The following is a 9645-nucleotide window of genomic DNA, read 5'->3' as shown; positions in this document are numbered from 1 at the left end:
AATTCCATTTTAATTCATTTTTCTTTGACTTTTGTTCCTATGGCTTTCCTTACTTTCATCATTTCAGCATACGTAATTTCTACTTCATCTTTGCAAATTCTCATCATTTCGTTCACCTGGGTTATCTTCTCTTCCATATCACTGCTTTGGTTTGTCAGACTGCTTGTTTGTCTAATTGTCTCTGTATCATTCCTGAACTCCATAATTCTCTCATGGGTGTCATCTGTACTCGCCATTTCACTTTGTGTGTGTGTGTGTGTGTGTATGTGTGTGTGTGTGTGTGTGTGCTAAGCAGGTAGTACCAATATTGTTTTATATTTCTCTGTTTTACGTGGTGAAAGTAATTGACGTATTAATAAAATTAATGGTGCATAACTTCCATTTTGTGTAAAATTGTGAAATTAAAAGATCCTGTGATATTAATGTTCCAGAGTTCCTGTGTCAAAAGAATTTTATGTTAACAGACAGGGAAAACAATATTATGACACAGTTTTGAGGGGTTAATGGAGACACATTCATTAAAATGGCAAATGATTAAATATGATTCAGTTTTGTTGGGTTAATGGAGACACATTCAGTGAGATGACAAATAATTTAAGATAAAATCAAAGGAGTTAGGCTGTAACAAGCATCAGTTAAGACACGAACAACTCACCAGTTAAGGAGACGAAGGAGATGATTCCGCCCTTTAACAAACAAAATAAAAAGCTACTTTTTTAGTTAAATAAATGCTTTTCGCTGTAACAAAAATAAAATCGCCGGCCGATGCTAAGTACATTATACAAAATGTCACAGAACAGAACCCTTTTACTGAGGCTACCACACCGACTGTATTTAGCCAAGACGAATTATAGTCACGGGAAGATCCCTGAAAAGTATTTCGAATATAATTTGAATTTCTGGAAATTCCGTCTTCAAAATAAAATTATCAGAGAATTGGTCTGAATTAAATGCTCAATTATGTCCATCGCAATGAAAGGGTAAACGACTAACCAATGTAAAAAAAAGGGAGAAATAAACGACGGCAATGATACGGGAACGAGTATCAAGTGAATAAAGAATTTTGACGGTAGCAAAAATGAAACCGTTTTTGACAACAAGAACAAGAGAGAAGTATTTTAAAGTAAGAACTCAACAAGATCCAACTCAGTAACGACTGAGCAGCTCTTCGTAACCTTTCTATGGTGACGGACTCTGTAGCAGTTGGACCTCATCTCTGTTCAACCCTTCGTCCTTCCTCAGATACATATTCTAGATTTATACGAGCAACATTTTGACTGCATTCTTTCTTCACAGCATATATGCTGATAAAAAATGTAAAGTTAAATGAAAGAGGAAGACCGACACACACACACACACACACACTACCACCACCACCACCACCACCATCATATACTTTAGTCATAAACACTTTAACATGATAATGAAGCTCTCCACATAATCGTAAGTATATTTCCATTCATAAGTATCGCTGACAATAAGTGTATTTTCCGATTCTTTTTATGATTTGTAAAATTGTCTGTATGAAACCGATCCAGCTAATAGTCTTTTCAATTCCTAGAATTATCATTACCATTTGGTTTGTGTATTTTGACCACTGCGTTCAAGGGATTAGAAGGCTATTTAGTATCTATTTTTTTTTTTTTTTGGAGGGGGGGGAGGTAATCTAACACAAAAACAACTTTTACAAAATTATGATAGACATTACACAGAACAGGAAACAAAACAGTTCATTACTTTGGGCAATGTGTGGGTGTCGTGAAGTTGTAGAAAACTAAATCTCTACGTTAACTAGAAGCATTTTTATTATTGATGTGCATATATATTTGCGGCCAGTCAGCGGGGTCCTTTAAGACTGTGTAATCTTCGTGTAATAATGACTGAAACTTCACCAAAAATTAAAATAGTTTCATGTAAAAATTCAAGTGAAACATGTAAAATGATGTTTTACATACTGGTCATTACCAATGCTTTCATTTTTTGCACAGACTAATGTATGTGTACAATATAACTTGAAAATCATATGTAGATACAACAAAGTTGTAACTATGTTGTATTTATTTCATATTTTTCTCATTTACCATGCATTTCTTTTTTATCCTGTTAAATATTGGGGTAAGTGATAATCTCAAGACGATGCTATGTTGTACTTGAGGAATACATATCTTCAGGGGTAATGTTTCCTAATTTGCAGTATCACAAATGAACAAATATTGGCATCATCACCATCACAATAACAAATGTATATTCACATCACTCTTTTTCACTACCAACATCCAGGTAACACCTACTCTCATCATGTGCTAGTGTTAGTATGACTCAGAGCCGTACAAGATACAGCCACATTATTAATATGATACAGGCATATATCAATGCGAGAAGTGATATTTGAAAGTGATAATCCTGACATAACTGTGACTGCAGTATTAACCCCTCGTAACAGGTACATTATTAGAGAAGTATTGCAACAAAACTGTAAAACCTTAGGACAATCGCAGGTCCATTAAACCAATGGGGGAGTTCTACCATGTTAAATAAATCACATATTTGAATATCTGATAAGCACACTGAATGTTCAAACATGTTGATCCATATATGCTAAAATTTTCATGAAGAGTAATAAACCCATTCTTACTGGTGTGGTTGTTATATGGACTGCTCGCATTAGGTGAACAACATTATAAAATACCTCGCAACAGAATTGTAATGCTGGGTTGAATTAGGCTCGACTTCTCGTACCTATTCAACCCAACGCGGAGCGGGGTCCTCTTTCGAGACCGGAGCTAGTGCAATAAAGAGAGGTAGGACATAAAAACCTTCGGCAACACCATGCACGTATATTACTACAGTCAGACACAGGACACTTCAGCAGACATTACATCACAATATAGAGCAATACAAAAACCTTATCTAAAATATTGTGTATCTCGCAGGATACTAGCTTTCTAGATACTAATGACAATACAACAAATCTTGGTACTAGGAGTGCAGTAAATACAGGTGCGCGCGGAGCGCGTGAGGAGGGGGGGGGGGCTTCTGATCCACCAGGAGGAGGTAGGGGAGACACGGAGAGTGACTTAAAACGGCGAGGAGACAGTTATGGTAATATTGAAGGATGCCCGATATTAACAAGGGAGTTTAGGTGTTTTCTGTTGGCGAAGATTCTTTGACAAATAACTCTGATTCTTACTTTGGCTTTAAGAGCGGGAGCGAGGAATGGAGAGAGTTTTTAGGAATAGCGTGCGGAGGAGGGGAATATCGTTATTACTCGCCTTCCTTGTTATTTTGGTGGAAATAGGTTTCTGTAGGCACAAACTTATTCATTACACATCTCCTAGGTACGATATGTAGACGCTCGCTTCACAACGCGTAACAAAGTCGGAATACTCGTAAATACTATTCCACCATATTACTTAGAGACTAGCCAATAGAACTCCAATAATATTTTAGTGTTTCTTCGGGTTGTAGAGATATGTCTTTAGAAAGATTCGGGGTGACACTCGCACGTATTTTCACTTTAGGTCTCAACCCACATTCTCGTCCTTCAACTGGGTATTGTGTTCTGGTTTGCCCCAATGGAGATTACATAAAGTTACTGCACAATACTTATTCTAAGAGAAAAGGAGTCACACTTAACCTACTTCACGATTGTTACAGGGTCACTCGTATTTCCTCATGGAGAGAAACACGGACACGTCATCGGCGATCCGGTCGGACTGAGGGCGTCGTCAGGGCGGGGCGAGCCGAGAGGGCACGGGGCGACTCGCGAGGGCGTCCTCTCGCGTCCGGGGGTTTCCGGACTGGGCTCCGGTGTAAGGCCCATAGGACTGGGGCCGAAGAGGTCTAGAAACCTCTGGGTCAGGTCCCGGCGTCGCGGGGGCGTGGTGAGGTCTCGCCCGGGTGTCCTAGGGCGGGCCGGAAGAGGCGACAGACTGCGGTCTCCCACGACCAGGGGCGCCGTCAGGGGAGGACTGCGGCAGCGGCTGTCATGGGGGCCCGACAGGTGGGTCTGCTCGAAGGCCACGCGTAGGGAACAGAGGCTGGGGGAAACAGGGAGGTCTCTCCGAGATATTCTGGAGCGAGACCCCTGGAGTTCAACCTCCGGTTGTGGAGACGTCCCTCTCCTCACTATACCCTGGGAGCGACCATCGATCGTCTCTACCGGAGTGCTGAGGGAGCGACCGTTGATCGTCTCTACCTGAGCTTTGGGAGAGTGACCATTGATCGTCTCTACCTGGTTTTTGGGGGAGCGACCATTGATCGTCTCTACCTGGTTTTTAAGGGAGCGACCATTGATCGTCTCTACCGGGGGGCCAAGGGAGCGACCATGGATCGTCTCTACCTGGGCTTTGGGGGAGCGACCGTTGATCGTCTCTACCCGAGTTTTGGGGGAGCGACCATTGATCGTCTCGACCGGAGGGCTAAGGGAGCGACCATTGATCGTCTCTACCTGAGCTTTGGGGGAGCGACCGTTGATCGTCTCTACCTGGGTTTTAGGGGAGCGACCATTGATTGTCTTTACCCGGGTTTTGGGGGAGCGACCATTGATCGTCTCTACCCGAGCACGGTGGGAGCGACCGTTGATCGTCTCTACCGGAGGGCCAAGGGAGCGACCATTGATCGTCTCTACCTGGGTGTTACGGGAGCGACCATTGATCGTCTCTACCGGGGTTTTATGGGAGCGACCATAGATCGTCTCTACCGGAGGGCCAAGGGAGCGACCATTGATCATCTCTACCTGGGTGTTATGGGAGCGACCATTGATCGTCTCTACCAGAGTTTTATGGGAGCGACCATAGATCGTCTCTACCGGGGTTTTATGGGAGCGACCATAGATCGTCTCTACCGGGGTTTTATGGGAGCGACCATAGATCATCTCTACCGGGGTTTTATGGGAGCGACCATAGATCGTCTCTACCTTTTCACTATGGGAGCGACCATAGATCGTCTCTACCTTTTCACTATGGGAGCGACCATAGATCGTCTCTACCTTTTCACTATGGGAGCGACCATAGATCGTCTCCACCTGAGGGGCGCTGCCTGGAGTATTGTTTCTGACTCCACCCCTAGCTAACTCGGTGATTCCGCCACGCGAAGGTAGTGTCTTTCGCCTACGGTGGCGGCGGCATGGTGGTTGAGTGTCACAGGGGCGCACGGCCTGGGCTGACATACGTCGTTGTTGCCCGGAGTGGTGGTGGCTGGCGGCGGCTACCCCGTGGGGTCCGAGTGGGGGTGTCGGCATTCTTGAGGGCGAACTCCGCTGTTCCTGGTTCGCCTCGATGTCGGGGATACTGCGGTATTCTCCGGAATATTCCGGAGTATTGTATGTGTGTCTGTCAAAGCTACACATTTCACCACCGTGTTCTTGAAAAAAGTCACGTCCCTGTGGCTGGAGGTGGAACGCTAGAGTGTTGGAGGTGGTGTAAATAGGCTGGAGGTGTTGGAGTGTGTTCTGCCAGGCGGCAGTGTAAGAATTTTCCTCTTGTGCTTGGTCATAGGTGAGGAAGAGGGCGGAGGGGGTGGTGGTGTGCTGGAGGATATTTAACAGGTGGTGTGGCCCGCGGAGCCGGTGGTTCTTGGTAAAGGAAGGGGCCCATACAGCTCGCTTAATCCTCATGTTGCTTGGTGTGGTTGTCGGTGTGGTTGGAGGTTGAATGCCGGATAGAGTGGGCGAAGGCCGGGTTTTGTGCAGTAGTAATGCAGCGTTGAGTCTCTGGGGAGTACAGGTAGGAGGGATTTGGGCCCGATGTAGCTGGACGGTGTGAAGTCGCGGGGAGGTGGGTGGTGTAGGGGTGTGGGAATATCGGGCGGGTGGGCGTGAGAGGTGGCCGGAGCGGGTGGTGGTGGTGGTGAGGGTAGGGGTGGGGGGAGGGGGGCGTTGGGTGTGGGCGTGTTGTCTTTCGTGCCGCGGGCGTGGTAGAACGTGGTATTGGTGGAGTGGGCGTCCAGGTGGTGGGCAGGGGAAGGGGGGAAGGGGGTTGTGGTGAAGGGGTGGTGGTGGTGAGGGTAGGGGTGGGGGGGAGGGGGGAAGGGGGTTGTGGTGAAGGGGTGGTGGTGGTGAGGGTAGGGGTGGGGGGGAGGGGGCGTTGGGTGTGGGCGTGTTGTCTTTCGTGCCACAGGCGTGGTAGAATGTGGTATTGGTGGAGTGGGTGTCTGGGTGGTGGGCAGGGGAAGGGGGGTGGAAGGGGGTTGTGGTGAAGGGGTGGTGGTGGGCTGGGGGGAGGGGGTGGCGGCAGGGGCCGGAGATGGGGGAGCGAGGACTAAGGGGGAAACCATGGACGGGTGGGGCGAGGGGGAGGGGGGGTGGCGGGGGAGGCGTCAGGTGAGGTGCCTGGGGCAGGAGAGGTGGAGGTGGTTGGGGGGGGAGAGGGGGAAGGGGAGGAGGAGATGTAGCACTCATACGTGGTTGTAGAGGGTGGAGCGGGAGCTGTGGGGGGTCGGGGGGGTGAGGTGTGGGCGGGGGGAATGGGCGTGCGGAAGGGGCGCACGTGTCGGTTTCGGAGGGTATGGGGAGTGCCGTGGTAGTCCATGACCACCTGGTAAGGGTTGGGGATCTTGGTGATGGTGTGGGGGCCCGTGAAACGGGGGGCAAGTTTGTGGGGAGTGGGGAGTTGGGTGATGACTACGGTGTCACCCGGCTTGTAGGGGTTGGTGGCTGTGTCGGGTTCAAGATCTAAGTTCCGCTGTAGGTGGTATACCCGCCTTTTTAGCAAGTGTAGCGGGTCCGTGGCAGGGGCGGAGGTGGGCGGTTGCAGGTGATGGCGTAAAGGTAGTAGGAGGGGGGTTTCGCCAAAGATCCTTTCGTGGGGGGAAACCCCATCCTCTCGGGGGCACGAATTCGTGCCCCACTGGACGATTTTGACGTGTGCTGGCCAATCGTTGTCTTTTGTAGCCTCGATTCTGGTCCGTAGCTGATTTGCCAAGGTACGATGGCTGCGTTCACACACTGCGTTCCCTTGAGGCCAATATGGTGAGGAGTGGGAGATTTCGTATCCATTAATCCTGGCCAGCTCTTCCCAGACTTTCCCGGAGAATTTGGGGGCATTATCGGAATGGATGGCTTGGGGAATGCCAAAGTAGGGTAAAACGTGTCGGAGTAAGGCATCGTCGACAGCGACGGCTTGATGTTCTTTAGTGGGGCAGGCTACTACGAACTTGGAGTACGTGTCGACAAAAGTGATCATGTACTTATATCCCGATTTAGGAGGGAGAGGCCCTACCACATCGACTGCTAGGAGCTGCCAGGGTTTGTGGGCGTGATATGGCCAGAAGGCCCGGCGGTCCGGGTAATGTCTTTCCCGAGCGCGCAGGCGCGGCAAGTTTGAATAATTTCCTTGGCGAGGGTGGAGGGGTTCGGGGCCCAGTAGACGTCATTAAACACCTGTAGCAATTTTTTTGTGCCCAAATGGATGCTGTTGTGGGCGTGTAACTGGCGCAGGGTATCACGTGCCGCATCGGGGGCCAAGAGGATGTGTCCAGACGGGGTTAAAAGGTGGTCGCCCTGTCGGCACAATTTGGGAAACAGGTAGGCTGGAATCCAGGGGGGGCGTTCCTTGTGGTGCCAGAGTTCTAGCAGGTCCCGGTCTGGTTGGATCGCGCGGATGGGAAGGCGGGAGAGGGCATCTGCATTAGTGTGGAGCTTCCCGGGTCTGTACGAGATCTCGTATTGGAATTCCACTAGGGTGTCACACCATCGGACGATTTGAGCGTTCTGGGAGTCCGATTGTCGCAGCCACTGGAGTGATTGGTGGTCGGTTATTATAGTGACTTGGGTCCCGGAAAGGTAAGCCCTAAAATATTGGAGGGACCAGATTATGCCGAGGCATTCTCGCTTGGTGGCGGCATAATTTTTCTCGGCCGGGTTCAGTGTGCGGCTGGCACAAGCAATAATGTGTTCCTGACCGCCCTGTACCTGGGCTAGAACAGCGCCAATGGCGTCAAGGGAGACGTCCTTGTAGAGGCGAAAAGGGAGGGCATAGTCGGGGAAGGCCACGTTGGGGCCGAGATAAGCTTGTCTTTCAGCTGTTGGAAAGCGGTTTGTCGGTCCTCTGTCCAGAGGAAAGGTTCCCCTTTCCTCGTCAGGTCGTGAAGAGGTTTAGCAATCTGTGCAAGCCCCTTCACGAAGCGGCGGTAGTAGGACGCGAGCCCCAAGAAGGCACGGATGCCGTGGACATCCTGCGGAGGTGGTATGTCCGCTATGGCACGCAGCTTGTTGGGGTCTGGGGAAATTCCTGCTTGGGAAATGGTATGGCCTAGAAACGCGATGGTTTTTGCGGCCAGGACACATTTGGATGGATGTAACTTGAGGCCTGCCTGGCGAATTCGGGTGAAAACTCGGCGGAGGCGCTGCAAGTGGTCGGCCCAGGTTTGGCTAAAAACAATGACATCATCAAGATAGGCCAAACATATCTCCCAAGTGAGGCCGCTTAAAACAGATTCCATCAGCCTGGAAAACGTGGCAGGGGCATTGCAGAGGCCGAATGGCAGGACATTAAATTCAAAATGTCGGCCATTACTGGTAGAGAAGGCCGTCTTGCCTCGATGATCCGGGTGGACGGGGACCTGCCAATATCCAGACTGGAGGTCAAGGGTAGAAAACCAAGACGCCCCGTATAGGGAGTCTAGGGAATCATCGATGCGGGGGAGGGGAGTAGCATCCTTAATCATGACGTCGTTCACGCGGCGGTAATCGATGCAAAACCGCATCGTGCTGTCTTTTTTTTTTCACTAGAACGACGGGGGAGGACTACGGGCTGGTGGAGGGGGAAATAACACCCGCCTCCTCCATTTCGTGCACTTGGCGGTCCTCCTCTTCTCTCTGTCGGGGGTTCTTACGTCGGGAAGGTTGTCGTATCGGAGGGCCTGTCGTATGGATCTCGTGAGACAGGTACGTAGTGTGTCCTATATCTGCGGGCCCTGCCGCAAACAAATCCTGGAACTCCAGGAGGAGGCGGCGTAAGGCGTCTGACTGTTGGTCGGAGAGATGGTCAGGGATGGGGGGAAGGGGGGCGGGGCGGTGGGGGGGGACGGGACGCAGGGCTCGGCTTCTTCCATCTCTCCGACGATAAGCCCTTTGGGGAGGGTGAGAGGGGATGGTGCTAGATTGGCGATCCGAATGGCAGCGTGGTGGGGGGGGGAGAAAGGTAGGGGAAACGAGGCAGGCGGAAAGGGGTCCGGCAGGGAGGAGGGGGGAGAACAAAACGGATGGGCCCGAGGGCCTGTTCAGAGGCACCCATGCCTCGTGGTGTGAGGGGATGGTAACGGCGGCAGAAATGGTGGCAGGGAAGGAGGGGGCAAGAGTGGGGTGGGGTGGCGCGGGGGAAGGGGGGCCGAAGAAGGGGAAAAAAAAGAGAAAGAGTGCCGTGGGGGGGGGTTTGTGTGGGTCCTCCGGCCGGGGCTGCGGCGTGCAGGTACAAACGGCTGGAGCGGAGCGGGGTGGGGGGTGGAACTGGAGTTGTTGGTTGCGACAGTCGATAGTGGCTCCGAGTTTTTGAAGTAGGTCTAGCCCTAAATATCCGTCATAGCTCCGGCAGGAGGAATAAAAAATGATGAAGGGGTGCTGGGCAGATACTGGCTGGTGGGCCCACAGATGGGCAGGGGGCCATCCCCCGCGTCTATAAGGTGAGTGGTAGTGGGGCGGAGCGG

The sequence above is a fragment of the Coenobita brevimanus genome, chromosome 15 (assembly GCF_032717465.1).
Source record: "Coenobita brevimanus isolate Jiangsu-jjx chromosome 15, ASM3271746v2, whole genome shotgun sequence".
Classification (NCBI taxonomy): Eukaryota; Metazoa; Arthropoda; class Malacostraca; order Decapoda; family Coenobitidae; genus Coenobita; species Coenobita brevimanus.
The sequence above is the reverse complement of the archived record's forward strand: the minus strand, read 5'-3'. Positions refer to the sequence as shown.